The sequence below is a fragment of the Ranitomeya imitator genome, chromosome 5 (assembly GCF_032444005.1).
Source record: "Ranitomeya imitator isolate aRanImi1 chromosome 5, aRanImi1.pri, whole genome shotgun sequence".
Taxonomy (NCBI): Eukaryota; Metazoa; Chordata; class Amphibia; order Anura; family Dendrobatidae; genus Ranitomeya; species Ranitomeya imitator.
The window spans coordinates 636,676,980-636,694,153 of NC_091286.1; positions in this window are offsets into that span (position 1 = coordinate 636,676,980).

The following is a 17,174-nucleotide window of genomic DNA, read 5'->3' on the forward strand; positions in this document are numbered from 1 at the left end:
CCCAGCCACCCCAGAAAAGGCACATCTGGAAGATGTGCCTATTCTGGCACTTGGCCACTCTCTTCCCATTCCCGTGTAGCGGTGGGATATGGGGTAATGAAGGGTTAATGCCACCTTGCTATTGTATGGTGACATTAAGCCAAATTAATAATGGAGAGGCGTCAATTATGACACCTATCCATTATTAATCCAATAGTAGTAAAGGGTTAAAAAATACACAAACACATTATTAAAAAGTATTTTAATGAAAAAATCACAAAGGTTGTTGTAATATTTTATTCTACGCTCAATCCACTCACTGAAGACCCTCGATCTGTAACAAAAAAAAAAAGAAAACAACAATATACATACCTTCCGAAGATCTGTAAAGTCCCACGATGTAAATCCATCTGAAGGGGTTAAAATATTTTGCAGCAAGGAGCTCTGCTAATGCAGCGCTGCTCCTTGCTGCAAAACCCCGGAGAATGAAGGTAAAGTAGGTCAATGACTTATATTTACCTTCAGTTGCAGTGAGGCGCCCTCTGTTGGTTGTCCCTAGATCGTGGGAACTTTCCTAGAAAGCTCCCAGGCTCGAGTTCATAAGAGGCGCCCTCTGCTGGTTGTCCTCATATGAACTCGAGCCTGGGAGCTTTCTAGGAAAGTTCCCACGATCTAGAGACAGCCAGCAGAGGGCGCCTCACTGCAAATGAAGGTAAATATAGGTCATTGACCTACTTTACCTTCATTCCCCGGGGTTTTGCAGCCAGGAACAACGCTGCATTAGCAGAGTTCGTGGCTGCAAAATATTTTACCCCTTCAGATGGATTTACATCGTTGGACGTTACAGATCTGCGGAAGGTATGGATATTGTTGGTTTATTTTTTTTTTTTGTTACAGATCGAGGGTCTTCAGTGATTGGATTGAGCGTAGAATAAAATATTACAACAACCTTTGTTTTTATTTCATTAAAATAATTTTTAATAATGTGTTTGTGTTTTTTTTAACCCTTTACTAGTATTGGATTAATAATGGATAGGTGTCATAATTGACGCCTCTCCATTATTAATTTGGCTTAATGTCACCTTACAATAGCAAGGTGGCATTAACCCTTCATTACCCCATATCTCACCGCTACACGGGAATGGGAAGAGAGTGGCCAAGTGCCAGAATAGGTGCATCTTCCAGATGTGCCTTTTCTGGGGTGGCTGGGGGCAGATGTTTTTTGCCAGGGGGGGTCCAATAATCTCCAGGCTATTAATATCTGCCCTCAGTCACTAGCTTTACTGCTCTGGCGGAGAAAATTGCGCGGGAGCCCACGCCAATTTTTTCCGCCGTTTAACCCTTTAATTTAATAGCTAGAACGGCCAAATTTTGCATATACACACTGCTAACATTAGTAGTGTGGAATATGCAAAAAAAAAGGTGATATGAGATGGTTTACTGTATGTAAACCAGGTCTCATATCATGTCGGGTTTAGGAAGGAGATAGCAAAAGCAGGTAATTGAATTACCGGCTTTAAAGCTATCTAGCGCTGTATGAAGTAATAATACATATACATATATGTGTCTCACTGACATATATATATATATATATATATACCTATTCTATGTGTACACATTTATTCTACCTATTCTACTGTAAGCTGTCAGTGTGATTTTCCTGTACACCGCACTGAATTGCCGGCTTTTCTCTCTAACACCGCTGCGTATTTCTCGCAAGTCACACTGCTAGTCCGTGTGTAATCCGTATTTTTCTGGCTTCCATAGACTTTCATTGGCGTTTTTTTTTGTGCAATACGGTGACAAACGCAGCATGCTGCGATTTTCTACGGCCGTAGAAAGCTGTATAATACTGATCAGTAAAATACGGCAGATAGGAGCAGGGGCACAGAGAATAATTGGGACGTTTGTTAGGCGTGTTTTACGAACGTATTTTCTGTACTCATACGTCCATAAAACTCGCTAGTGTGACTCCAGCCGAAAAAATGGACCCCAAAATTTGTTGTGCAATTTCTCCTGGGCATACCGATACCCCATATGTGGAGTAAAACCACTGTTTTGGGGAATGGCAGGGCACTGATGAGAAGGAGCATCATTTGACTTTTTGAATGTAAAATTTGCTGGAATCATTAGCGGACGCGGTGTCTTGTTTGGAGAGCCCCTGATGTGCCTAAACAGTGGAAACCCCCAACAAGTGACCCCATTTTGAAAACTAAACCCCTCAAGAACTGTATGTAGATGTGTGGTGAGCACCTTGAACCCCTAAGGGCTTCACAGTAGTTTATTACGTTGAGCCATGAAAATAAAAAATAAAAATTTTCCCCACAAAAAAGTTTTTTAGCCCCAAATTTTGAATTTTCATAAGGGTAGCATGAGAAATGGCACCATACAATTTGTTGTGCTATTTCTCCTGAGTACCCCGATACCTCATATGTGGGAGAAAACTACTAACTGGGCACACTGCAGGGCTCGGAAGGGAATGAGCATCTTTTGACTTTTTGAATGTAAAATTTGCTGGAATCATTAACGGACGCCATGTCACATTTAGAGAGCCCCTGATGTGCCTAAACAATGGAAACCTCCCCCAAGTGACCCCATTTTGGAAACTAGACCTCTCAAGGAATGTATTTAGATGTGTGGTGAGCACCTTGAACCCTAAGGTGCTTCACAGAAGTTTATAACGTTGAGCTGTGAAAAAAAAAAAAATCACATTTCCCTACAAAAATGTTAACAGGAAAAATTGCACCATATAATTTGTTGTGCAATTTCCCCAGAGTAAGCCGATACCCCATATGTGAATGAATACTACTTTTGAGGCATAGCACAAAGCTCAGAATGGAAGAAGCACCATATTGGAGTTCAGATTTTGCTGGAATGGTTTGAGGCTGCCATGTCACATTGGCAGAGCAACAACAGAACAAAAAAAACATATGTGAAGAAATAATAAATTCAAATTTTGCCACGAAAATGTTATTTTAGCCCCAAGTTTTTAATTTTTCCAAGGGCTAATAGGAAACTTTTTTAATAACAAGCTGAGGTCCATTTTTTCCTGACTGCGCAAATACCTGCGCAAGCATTGCATAGTACTATATCTGCGATCTGTCAGTGTGAAGTTGATTTCCCATCATGGGACAAAGTAAAAAAGCTAAAAAGTTAATAAAACTGTAAAAATATTTTAACAAAATAATAATGAAAGGAAAAAGAAAAAATATTAATATAATAAATACATTTATTTATGTAAAAAAAAGTACACATATTTGGTATCGCTGTGTCTAGAATGATCCAACCTATAAAACTGTCCCACTAGTAAAGCGCTTCAAAGAACACCACTAAAAAAAGACAAGGCAAAAAACTATGCTTAATTATACTGCCAAACAAAAAGTGGAATAAAATGAAATAAAAAAGACAAATGTAAGTAAAAAAAAATGAGCATATGAAAATGTTATCTTGTCCCCCAAAAAATAAGCCACGATACAGCTCTGTCAGCAGAAAAATAAAACAGTTATAGCTCTCAGAATAAAAAGATGCAAAAATAATTCTTTTTTCTGTAAAATAGTTTTTACTGTGTAAAAGTACCAAAGCATGAAAAACTATAGAAATGTGGTATCACTGTAATAGTACTGACCCAAGGAATAAAGCTTCCTTATCATTTTTACCACATGTGCAGTGCAGTTGCATAAAAAAAACAAAAATAAATTCCTGAATTGCTGTTTTTGGTTCATTCTGCCTAAAAAAATCAGAATAGAAAGCAATCAAAAATTGTCATGAGCCTGAAAATAGTACCAATAAAAACATCAACTCATCTTGCAAAATACAAGTTCTCACAAAACTCTGCTGAAATTTGGAAAAATTATAGCTCTCAAAATATGGCGATGCAAAAACTTGTTTTTTCAATAAAAAGACTTTTAATGTGTAACCGTAGTCAAACATAAAAACCCCATACAAATCTGGCATCTCTGTAATTGCACCGACCAAAGAATAAAGTTGTCCAATCACCTATACTGCACGAGAAATGGTGTAAAAAAAAAATATAACCAATTCTTCACTAGCTGTTGATTTGTTTATTCTACCTCCCAAAGATCGAAGTAAGGCTCGACTCACATGTATCCTGAGCTCTAGTAAACTGAGCACTTACACCAGGTTTTCCATGTAAATGTCTGAAATACGTGATTCAGATGGATCCTCAGACAGAAAATTCTCCGTAATGAGTTGGATGGAGGCATTGTGGATGCCGTCCAGCTACCTATGATCTGGTGGTGTCCGTCTTTTTAGGCAAGCATAGAAGTGCGGTCCCCCACTGTTTTGTGCATTTCTAAAAAGACACTGCTGAACAGAGGCCAGAGGAAGTCCAGAGTAACTCTGCTGCCGCATTATAGTGAATGGATTCCTCGGGGGTTTATTCTGAATCATGTCACTCAGAGATTTAGATGGATATAAGTGCTCAGCATAGAGTGACAAATAAATGTAATCCCAAATATTATGTGAAATGTTCCCAACAAAAGCTTCAACTCAATCAACAAAAAAGCAAGTCGACACTCATCTTTGTCATCTGTTAACAGAAATATAGGTAGCTTCCATGTCACTGGTAGTACATGCCTGCACAAGGCAAGATTGCTTTGCACAGGCGTGTACTATGGAGGACAGAGAATGAACTTCAATCCAATATTACAGCCAGCATGCAGCCAGCGGGTAAGGAAAGGGTGAATCAAACACCCGAAAACTCTGCCCATATGACCCAAAACCAGTCCCGCCAAATTCAGGTGACAGAGTCCCTTTAAGGAGATTTTGGAGGAGATTTTCTTAATTTTTCTTATTTTTTTCCTAATTTTGATTGGATGATTGGACAGTGCCTTGTTGAAAGGGGATTCCATCAGGATCAGCTTCAAAGAAGTGGCATGTACCTTTTTTCAACAGGTGTTTTCAAAAACGTCTTTCCCCGAAAAAAATGCTCATAAACTCCTCATGTGAAAAGCAAAGTTGATTTCCTATACAAGTGAATACAAAAAGTTTTCAGTGAATTTTTGCAGCAGTTACTAAGTTGATTTTGGAGCCAATGCACTCTGCTTTGCTTGATCCTAGCCTTATAATACACAAGAAGCAAGACTATGCAGTTATATTAAGAAATTAATCATTGCAGAAAGTGGGTCCTATAAAGGTGGGGTGACGAGCAAAATCACTCTGTAAGGTGAAACAACTATCTGCATCCAGGGCGACTCTTTTCTCTTTTGGACTCATGTGGACGACTACATAATTTGGATGAGTGCTATCTGTTGTTTTGATGGATACATAGCATTCATGCCTATGTTATTCTATGAAACTGTGCACATGTCCAACTTTTTCCTCAGACCAAGGCGGTCCAAAGAAACCAGAATTGGATGGCACTCGCACATTCAACTCTATGGGTCCATGGAAAAAAATTTCACGGGCTGACATTATAGAGAAGGCGGAAAAAAAAACATTTCTCTCCACCTTTGAGAAAATCAGATCATACTTTGATCAAACTCTGAGTAGCATAATCGATTTTCTCAGATGTGGAGAAAATAGTCGTTTGCACCTGCCCTTACCAATATCCGTCAACTTCTTAATGACGCCGCCGACTTTCATTTTTGTGCTGTAATTATTTCCTCCTCTTCTTCCATGAGTCATAACTTTTTATTTTCCCTTCAACATAGTCATTTGAGGGCTTGTTTTTTGTGGAATGACTTGTAGTTTTGATTGACACCATTCACTTTGCCAAATAATGTGCTGAAAAACGGGTGAAAAAAAAATCCAAATGGGGTGAAATGGGGACATTTTGATTGCATTTTTTGGGGAGTGTTAGCCATTAAAAAAATTACAATTCAAGTAACATGACTCTAATGGACATTTTACCCATAAACGGTTCGTGGAGTGTACACCTTGGGTTATTTCACACTTGGCAGTTCCATCATAGTTAAATACCATAGTAGGTGGGGATAATGGACGGGTGTAATTAAGCCATAGCAGATGATTCTGTAACTAGAAATTTCTATATGTATATGTAATTTTGATTAATTTCCCAATAATTAGAGGAATATTTGCAAATATGAAAAAAATAAGATTTCTGTATTTGTTGTCAAATTTCTTTTCCGTGTGAGTACCTAATAGATCTGTGGAAATCAGCATGATGCAAGAAGAGCGCAATCTTCCAAAAAATAATTATCAGAGGGAAAGGTGTAAAAGACTTTGCAACATGTATATTCACACATAAAAATGAAATATGGATGAAGCTCATTATACGCTCTGATTCTGAACATCCTTCTGCATGATTGTGAGGATGAAGGTGTGTGGGAGGTGAAGAGATGACTCTTTCTCAATCTTAACCTTTTGAAACATGGCAAAAAAAATATCCTTAGATAGCATTTCTTTTCTGAAATCCCCAGGGAATTTGTCAACTCCTCTGGGAGTCTGGGAGGTCTCACAACGGGGAGTTTGGCAAACATTCAAAGAGATTTGGCAATTATGCTGTTATGGGGTTTTAAGAGATAGAGGTCTTTGCCCTAGTTGGTGTTATGTCCTTTTCTGTTGGATGGCAAGAAACTGTGAAGGACTCCATTCTCTAGAGAAAGGACTTTGTGATCAAAATGGACTCCTACTAGAGACTTATTTAATTTTTTCATCTGTCAAGCTGTAGGAGGGCTTGCTTTTTGGAAGGCTAGCTGAAGTTTTGGGGTAAATATTTAGTTTTGATCACTTTGTATTACATTTCTTAGTGGGAGGTATGGCAACAACAAAAAATTGGACTTGTGACTGCAAGTATTCAATTTGCATTCTCCTGGACACATTTCAACTAGACGTGCTCAGCATCCCTCAATACTAGTGAAAGCTAAGCAAGTCTAGTCTGCATGTGATCCCATGTATGCAAATTGCATACTTGCTGTAAAGTGACAGCCCATGCTCTCACTGGCAACACCAGAGAATCATGACAGCATTTGGTGTGCATGTTGTAAGGATCCTGAAGTCTGCAATCACACAGAGTAAATGCTGAGAAAGAGTTAATGAAACCAGCTCACCATTAGGCTCAAGATGTACAGCAGCAAGGGATTCCATTATGACCAAGGCATAGTGATTGAAAGGAGAATGCAAATTCAGATTCTCAAAATGCAAAACTTTTTCAATAACAGTTTTACATTTTAAGGTGCCGAATTTACCCTCTCCTTTGAGTCACACAGTTACTGGTGACTTTTCCCACTAGACCAGAAAACCTCTTTAATGCTTATATAAAGAGGACCTTTCAACCAAATGTTTTATGTTGAACCCAACACATAATGTAATACTGGCTGCACTGTGGAATACATTTGTTTATGTTTACTTTTTGTTTTTTATTTTGCCCCTCTGTTGCAGAGATATTAGCAATCAAATATTTGGCACATAATGAGTTAACTTTAGCTAAGTCCAAGTGGGTGTTATCAGATAGTTTTCACTGGGGGCGTGTATTTTTGCCTCCTGTTTGACTAACCATTCATAAGTAGGCAGCAACAAGGAAGTGCAGAAAGACCTGTTATGATGTCATCATGGTCACATGACCAGAGTGGGCAACCTAACTAAGCACTAAAAATATATTAAACAGCACAGAAGTTCTGGAAAATGAACTGGAGTTTTTAGCTCCACATATCTTCCATGCTTATTTAGGCTGCATACTCTGGCTGGCAGAACATGTGGACTCTGGTCATGTTACCTTGATGATATCACAGGTCCTTCTGCACTTCTATGTGCATATTATTGCTCAGCATCATTCAGGTAGCAGAAGTACAAGCCCCCCAGTGAAAACTATCTGATAAAACCTACCGTATATACTCGAGTATAAGCTGACCCAAGTATAAGTCTAACCCCTAATTTTGCCACAAAAAACTGGGAAAACTTAATGACTCGAGTATAAGCCTAGGGTAGGAAATGCAGCAGCTACTGGTAAATTTAAAAAATAAAAATAGATACCAATAAAAGTAAAATTAATTGAGACATCAGTAGGTTAAGTGTTTTTGAATATCCATATTGAATCAGAAGCCCCATATAATGCTCCACACAGTTTATGATGGACCCCATAAGATGTTCCATATTAAAATATGTCCAATACAATGCTGCACAACGGTTAATCATGGCCCTATAAGATGATCCATAGAAACATTTGCCTCATATAATGCTGCACAAAGGTTGATTATGGCCACATAAGATGCTCCATAGATTATGCCCCATATAGTGCTGCACAAAGGTTGATGGTTTCATAAGATGCTCCATAGAAACATTTGCCCCATACAATGCTGCACAAAGGTTGATTATGGCCCCATAAGATGCTCCATAGATTATGCCCCATATGCAGTTGCTGCAATTAAAAAAACAATCACATACTCACCTCTCGTCGCTCAGGCCCCGGCACTTCCGATATTCACCTGTTCCCGTTCTGTCTTCCGGCTCTCTGACTGTTCAGGCAGAGGGCGGCGCACACTAAACACATCATCGCGCCCTCTGACCTGAACAGTCACAGCCAGAGGACGCGGAACATGTAGCGGCGCTCGGCGGTGGAACGTGGACAGGTGAATTTTGCAATGCTCATCCTCCCCCGTTATACTCACCTGCTTCCGGCTTGTCAGTGACAGATGGTCTCCGGGCGCTGGCAGCTTGTTCCGGTGTTCAGCGGTCAGTGGTTCTGCTCATTAAAGTAATGAATATGCGTCCATATTCATTACTTTAATGAGCGGTACCATGTGACCCCTGAACACAAGAAGAGCTGCCAGAGCCCGGGGACCATCAGAGATGCAGAGACACACCGTGAGCAGGTGAGTATGATTTGACAGCTGCCTCTCCCCCGCCGATGCTCCGGGACAATGACTTGAGTATAAGCTGAGAGGGGCCCTTTCAGCCCCCAAAAATGGGCTGAATATCTCAGCTTATACTCGAGTATATACGGTACTTAGCTAAAGTTAACTCGCAAGGTCCCAAATATTTGATATAATATTTCCGCAATATAGAAGAGAAATACAAAATAAAAATAACACTTTTTATTCAGCTCTGCAGCCGCTATTACATAGTTTCTCCAATTAAACGTGAAAATTTAGGTGAATGGTGCTCTTAAAGTGCAGTGTCCTGGACAACAATTCCCTGAAGCCTTTGCTCCTCTTTGCAATCTGGAATAGAAAAAGACTGATTGTCTAAGCTAGTTGGCAAAGAATAACTCGGCACAGGAAGTGTGGGTGATTGTCTGTGGAATGCTGTAGAGAGCCTTAACATGGAGGTACCAGAAGAGAGACAGAGAGTGAGTGGTGACAGCCCAGCCGCTCCGTGTCTGAGGAGAGGAGGTAATCCTAGAGCATTCTAATCCCGCAGACCAGCCAGGTAACCATGTCCTGCCTATTCCAAAGGAGTATGCCACCCACTTCCTGTGCTCCCAAGTGTCTGAATGCTGCTGCCATCAAAATGGATTCTGGTGTGACCAAAGAGTTGTTATGGCAAGGAATGACTAGATATTTCTGGAACTTATGTTTCTAAAGCAAAGGAATTCATGAGAGATCTGTTGCTAAGGATATCTTCTTTTATCTGTAATATTGAAGCGCATCAACGGTTCCTGCGAGAGCGCCAACATCCGCAGCAACTAAACCCCAATGTTATGCTTTGCTAACTGTATTGCTGCAGTTAACACAGTCCAACATTTTTTTCTTTAAATAGTTACATAGGTTGAAAAAAAGACCCAGGCCCATCAAATTCAACCTTTCTCCACCAATTGTTCATCTTGTCACTAAATTAACTATAACCCTCAATGTTATGTGTATTGAAGAAATCATCCAGCCCTTTTTTATACGCTGTCATAGTTTCTGCCATTACTTCCTCTTGTGATCGGACATTCCACAGTCTGACTGCTCTAACTGTAAAGAACCCTTTCCAATTTAGCTGTCAGAATTGCCTTTTTTTCCACCTGTAGTGAGTGCCCCATGGTCCTTAGTATGGACTTTGTAAGGAATAAGTCGTTTGTCAGTCCTTTGTACTGACCACACATATATTTATACATGTAAGTGTGATCTCCTCTGAGGCATCTTTTTTCTAAGCTAAACAAGTACAACTTTTCCTGCCTCATCATATGAGAGGCCTTCCATCACTTGTAATAATCTAGTTGCCTGTCTTTAAATTGACTCGAACTTCTGAATATCCTTTTTTAAATGTGGAGCCTAAAACTGGATCCCATATTCTAGATGTGACCTCACAAGTGATTTATAAAGGAGTAACAATACGTTGGGATCGCAGGATTTTCTCTTTTCATGCACCCTAAAAATTTGTTTGCTTTTGTGGCTGCTGCTTGACATTGAGCACTGCTGCTCAACTTACCTGTAAAAAGAATACCCAAATCCTTCTCCTGTTCTGTAGTCCCAAATTACTCTGTCCTAGGTGCATTACTCTACATTTATCTACATAAAACCTCATATGGCATGTGTTTGCCCATTCAGTCAAGGTCAGATTTTAGTATTCTACATAGTTTGGTGTGGTCAGCAAAGACTGACACTTTACTGTCAATGTCATCCACTAGGTCATTAATAAAGAGGTTAAAAAGAATCGGTCCTAGCACAGATCCTTGCGGTATACCACTGCTGACTATATCCCATTTGGAGAACTTACCATTTATGACGATTCTTTGTTTCTGGTCATTTAGCCAATTCCTTACCCATCTGCATAGTTTCCCCCAGTCCTTGCTTCTGTAGCTTCAGCATAAGGCTGTAATGTAGTACAGTATCAAATGCCTTTGCAAAGTCCAGTTAAATCACAACAGCCGTATTACCAACATCCAAATTTGCACTTACCTCCTCCAAGAAATTCAACATGTTAGACATTACTTATCTTTAATAAATACTTGCTGGTTGCCAGTTATTAGATTATTCTCAATATATCTCTACATGTCATGTCTTATCATGACCTCAAAAATTTTTCACACTACGGATATCAGGCATACTGGATGGTAGTTACCTGGATCCACTTTCTTACCTTTCTTAAAATTCGGTACCATGTGAGCCATCCTCCAATCCTGTGGCACCACTCCTGGTTCAGAGAGTCAAAGAATATGAGATACAGCGATCTGTCAATTACTGAGCTCAACTCCCTCAGTATCTGTGGATGAATGCCATCTGGCCAGGGAATTTGTCTATGTTTAATTTGTTCAGGCGCAGTCGTATTTCTTGTGTTAACCTAATTATATCAGGTTGTGCCTTGTTGAATGATCCCTAGATTAGTCAGTTCATTGGTGAACATGGATGAAAAGTGCCTGTTTAATATCTCAGCCTTTCCTTTGTCCTCTATTATTATCTTGTTATCATCTTTTAAGGGTCCTATACCATCTGTTTTTTTTCTTTTTGGAATTGATGTATTTATAACATTTTGGGGGATTTATTTTAATGTCACTGGCGATTTGTTTCTCAGTGGATGCCAGCTTGATTTCTTTTTCACATTTCTTACTTAGATCTTTTTACTCCTGAAATGCTATTTCTGTATTTGAGGCCTTTTTGAATGCCCTTTGTTTTAGTCTTATTAAACTTTGCACTGTCTTATTTATTCATATTTATTTCATTTTATTCCTGGACATTTTTCTACCATAGGGTATACATTTTCTACAGGATTCTAGTAGTATACCCTTAACCCCTTTCTGACCTCGGACGGGATACTACATCCGAGGTCAGAAGCCCCGCTTTGATGTGGGCTCCGGCGGTGAGCCCGCATCAAAGCCGGGACATGTCAGCTGTTTTGAACAGCTGACATGTGCCCGTAATAGGCGCGATCTGCCCGTGCCTATTAACTAGTTAAATGCCGCTGTCAAATGCAGACAGCGGCATTTAACTACCGCATCCGGCCGGGCGGCCGGAAATGACGTCATCGCCGACCCCCGTCACATGATCGGAGGTCGGCGATGCTTCAGAATGGTAACCATAGAGGTCCTTGAGACCTCTATAGTTACTGATCGCCGGTAGCTGTGAGCGCCACCCTGTGGTCAGCGCTCACAGCACACCTGATTTTCTGCTACATAGCAGCGAACAGCAGATCGCTGCTATGTAGCAGAGGCGATCGTGCTGTGCCAGCTTCTAGCCTCCCATGGAAGCTATTGAAGCATGGCAAAAGTAAAAAAAAAGTGAAAAAAAGTGAAAAAAATAAAAAATATATAAAAGTTTAACCCCTTCCCGACCTTTGACGCATACGCGGTGCCATTCCGACCCATGACGCAGCATATGCGTCATGGAAAGATCGCGTCCCTGCAGATCGGGTGAAAGGGTTAACTCCCATTTCACCCGATCTGCAGGGACAGGGGGAGTGGTAGTTTAGCCCAGGGGGGGTGGCTTCACCCCCTCGTGGCTACGATCGCTCTGATTGGCTGTTGAAAGTGAAACTGCCAATCAGAGCGATTTGTAATATTTCACCTAAAAAACTGGTGAAATATTACAATCCAGCCATGGCCGATGCTGCAATATCATCGGCCATGGCTGGAAACACTTATGTGCACCCACCCCACCCCACCGATCGCCCCCCCAGCCCCCCGATCTGTGGTCCGCTCCCCTCGGTCCTGTGCTCCGCTCCCCCGTCATCCTGTCCGCTTCCTCCGTGCACCAATCACACCCCCCGCGCTCCAATCAAACCCCCCCGCACTCCGATCCCCCCCCGCACACAGCGCCCCCCCGTGCTCCGATCCACCCCCCCCCGCACAGCGATCCCTCACCCCGTGCTCCAATCCTCCCCCGTGCTCCAATCCTCCCTCCCGTGTTCCGATCCACCCCCCCATGCTCCGATCCACCCCCCCGTGCTCCGACGCCCCCCCCGTGCCCTGATCTCCCCCCCCCCCTTATACTTACCTAGCCGCCCGAGGTCCATCCGTCTTCTTTCCTGGGCGCCGCCATCTTCCAAAATGGCGGGCGCATGTGCAGTGCGCCCGCCGAATCTGCCGGCCGGCAGATTCGTTCCAGAGTGAATTTTGATCACTGAGATATAACCTATCTCAGTGATCAAAATAAAAAAAATAGTAAATGACCCCCCCCCCTTTGTCACCCCCATAGATAGGGACAATAAAAAAAATAAAGAAATTTTTTTTTTTCACTAAGGTTGGGGTAAGAACTAGGGTTAGGGTTAGGGGTAGGGTTAGGGGTAGGGTTAGGGTTAGGGGTAGGGTTAGGGTTAGGGTTAGGGGTAGGGTTAGGGGTAGGGTTAGGGCTAGGGTTAGGGTTAGGGGTAGGGTTAGGGGTAGGGTTAGGGTTAGGGGTAGGGTTAGGGGTAGGGTTAGGGCTAGGGTTAGGGTTTCGGTATGTGCACACGTATTCTGGTCCTATGCGGATTTTTCCGCAGCGGATTTGAAAAATCCACAGTGCTAAACCGCTGCCGATTTATCGTGGATTTACCGCGGTTTTTCTGCGCATTTCACTGCGGTTTTACAATTGCGATTTTCTATTGGAGCAGTTGTAAAACCGCTGCGGAATCCGCAGAAAGAAGTGACATGCTGCGGAATGTAAACCGCTGCGTTTCCGTGCAGTTTTTCCGCAGCATGTGTACAGCGATTTTTGGTTCCCATAGGTTCACATTGAACTGTAAACTCATGGGAAACTGCTGCGGATCCGCAGCATTTTCTGCAGCGTGTGCACATACCTTTAGAATTAGGCTATGTGCACACGGTGCGGATTTGGCTGCGGATCCGCAGCAGTGTTCCATCAGGTTTACAGTACAATGTAAACATATGGAAAACCAAATCCGCTGTGCCCATGGTGCAGAAAATACCGCGCGGGAACGCTGCGTTGTATTTTCCGCAGCATGCCAATTCTTTGTGCGGATTCCGCAGCGTTTTACACCTGTTCCTCAATAGGAATCCACAGGTGAAATCCGCACAAAAAACACTGGAAATCCACGGTAAATCCACAGGTAAAACGCAGTGCCTTTTACCATTCAAAAATGGTGCTGAAAAATCTCATACGAATCCGCAACGTTGGCACATAGCCTTAGGGTTGGGTTGAAATTAGGGTTGTGGTTAGGGTTAGGGGTGTGTTGGGGTTAGGGTTGTGGTTAGGGGTGTGTTGGGGTTAGGGTTGTGATTAGGGTTACGGCTACAGTTGGGATAAGGGTTAGGGGTGTGTTGGAGGTAGAATTGAGGGGTTTCCACTGTTTAGGCACTTCAAGGAGTCTCCAAACGCAACATGGCGCCACCATTGATTCCAGCCAATCTTGTATTCAAAAATTCAAATGGTGCTCTCTCACTTCCGAACCCCGACGTGTGCCCAAACAGTGGTTTACCCCCACATATGGGGTACCAGCATACTCAGGACAAACTGCGCAACAATTACTGGGGTCCAATTTCTCCTGTTACCCTTGAGAAAATAAAAAATTGCTTGCTAAAACATCATTTTTGAGGAAAGAAAAATGATTTTTTATTTTCACGGCTCTGCGTTGTAAACGTCTGTGAAGCACTTGGGGGTTCAAAGTGCTCACCACATATCTAGATAAGTTCCTTGGGGGGTCTAGTTTCCAAAATGGGGTCACTTGTGGGGGGTTTCTACTGTTTAGGCACACCAGGGGCTCTGCAAACGCAACGTGACGCGCTCAGACCATTCCATCAAAGTCTGCATTTCAAAAGTCACTACTTCCCTTCTGAGCCCCCACGTGTGCCCAAACAGTGGTTTACCCCCACACATGGGGCATCAGCGTACTCAGGAGAAACTGGACAACAACTTTTGTGGTCTAATTTCTCCTGTAACCCTTGGGAAAATAAAAAATTCTGGGCTAAAAAATTATTTTTGAGGAAAGAAAACGTATTTATTATTTTCACGGCTCTGCGTTATAAACTTCTGTAAAGCACTTGGGGGTTGAAAGTGCTCACCACACATCTAGATAAGTTCCTTTGGGGGTCTAGTTTCCAAAATGGGGTCACTTGTGGGGGGTTTCTACTGTTTAGGCACACCAGGGGCTCTGCAAACGCAATGTGACGCCCGCAGACCATTCCATCAAAGTCTGCATTTCAAAAGTCACTACTTCCCTTCTGAGCCCCCACGTGTGCCCAAACAGTGGTTTACCCCCACACATGGGGCATCAGCGTACTCAGGAGAAACTGGACAACAACTTTTGTGGTCCAATTTCTCCTGTAACCCTTGGGAAAATAAAAAATTCTGGGCTAAAAAATTATTTTTGAGGAAAGAAAACGTATTTATTATTTTCACTGCTCTGTGTTATGAACTTCTGTGAAGCACTTGGGGGTTCAAAGTGCTCACCTCACATCTAGATAAGTTCCTTTCGGGGTCTAGTTTCCAAAATGGGGACACTTGTGGGGGGTTTCTACTGTTTAGCCACATCAGGGGCTCTGCAAACGCAACGTGACGCCCACAGAGCATTCCATCAAAGTCTGCATTTCAAAACGTCACTACTTCACTTCCGAGCCCCAGCATGTGCCTAAACAGTGGTTTACCCCCACATATGGGGTATCAGCGTACTCAGGAGAAACTGGACAACAACTTTTGGGGTCAAATTTCTCCTGTTACCCTTGGGAAAATAAAAAATTGCGGGCTAAAATTCATTTTTGAGAAAATAATTTTTTTTTTATTTTCATGGCTCTGCGTTATAAACTTCTGTGAAGCACTTGAGGGTTCAAAGTGCTCACTACACATCTAGATTAGTTCCTTTGGGGGTCTAGTTTCCAAAATGGGGTAATTTGTGGGGGATCTCCAATGTTTAGGCACACAGGGGCTCTCCAAACGCGACATGGTGTCCGCTAATGATTGGAGATAATTTTCCATTTAAAAAGCCAAATGGCGTGCCTTCCCTTCTGAGCCCTGCCGTGCGCCCAAACAGTGGTTTACCCCCACATATGGGGTATCTGCATACTCAGGACAAACTGGACAACAACATTTGTGGTCCAATTTCTCCTATTACCATTGGCAAAATAGGAAATTCCAGGCTAAAAAATCATTTTTGAGAAAAGAAAAATTATTTTTTATTTTCATGGCTCTGCATTATAAACTTCTGTGAAGCACCTGGGGGTTTAAAGTGCTCAGTATGCATCTAGATAAGTTCCTTGGGGGGTCTAGTTTCCAAAATGGGGTCACTTGTGGGGGAGCTCCATTGCATAGGCACACAGGGGCTCTCCAAATGCGACATGGTGTCCGCTAACAATTGGAGCTAATTTTCCATTCAAAAAGTTAAAAGGCGCGCCTTCCCTTCCGAGCCCTGCCGTGTGCCCAAACAGTGGTTTACCCCCACATATGAGGTATCGGCGTACTCGGGAGAAATTGCTCAACAAATTTTAGGATCCATTTTATCCTATTGCCCATGTGAAAATGAAAAAATTGAGGCGAAAATAAATTTTTTGTGAAAAAAAAGTACTTTTTCATTTTTACGGATCAATTTGTGAAGCACCTGAGGGTTTAAAGTGCTCACTAGGCATCTAGATAAGTTCCTTGGGGGGTCCAGTTTCCAAAATGGGGTCACTTGTGGGGGAGCTCCAATGTTTAAGCACACAGGGTCTCTCCAAACGCGACATGGTGTCCGCTAACGATGGAGATAATTTTTCATTCAAAAAGTCAAATGGCGCTCCTTCCCTTCCGAGCCTTACCATGTGCCCAAACAGTGGTTTACCCCCACATGTGAAGTATCGGTGTACTCAGGAGAAATTGCCAAACAAATTTTAGGATCCATTTTATCCTGTTGTCCATGTGAAAATGAAAAAATTGAGGCTAAAAGAATTTTTTTGTGAAAAAAAAGTACTTTTTCATTTTTACGGATCAATTTGTGAAGCACCTGGGGGTTCAAAGGGCTCACTATGCATCTAGATAAGTTCCTTGGGGCGTCTAGTTTCCAAAATGGGGTCACTTGTGGGGGAGCTCCAATTTTTAGGCACACGGGGGCTCTCCAAATGTGACATGGTGTCCGCTAAAGAGAGCAGCCAATTTTTCATTCAAAAAGTCAAATGGCGCTCCTTCCCTTCCAAGCCCTGCTGTGCGCCCAAACAGTGGTTTACCCCCACATATGAGGTATCAGCGTACTCAGGACAAATTGGACAACAACGTACGTGGTTCAGTTTCTCCTTTTACCATTGGGAAAATAAAAAAATTGTTGCTGAAAAATCATTTTTGTGACTAAAAAGTTAAATGTTCATTTTTTCCTTCCATGTTGCTTCTGCTGCTGTGAAGCACCTGAAGGGTTAATAAACTTCTTGAATGTGGTTTTGTGCACCTTCAGGGGTG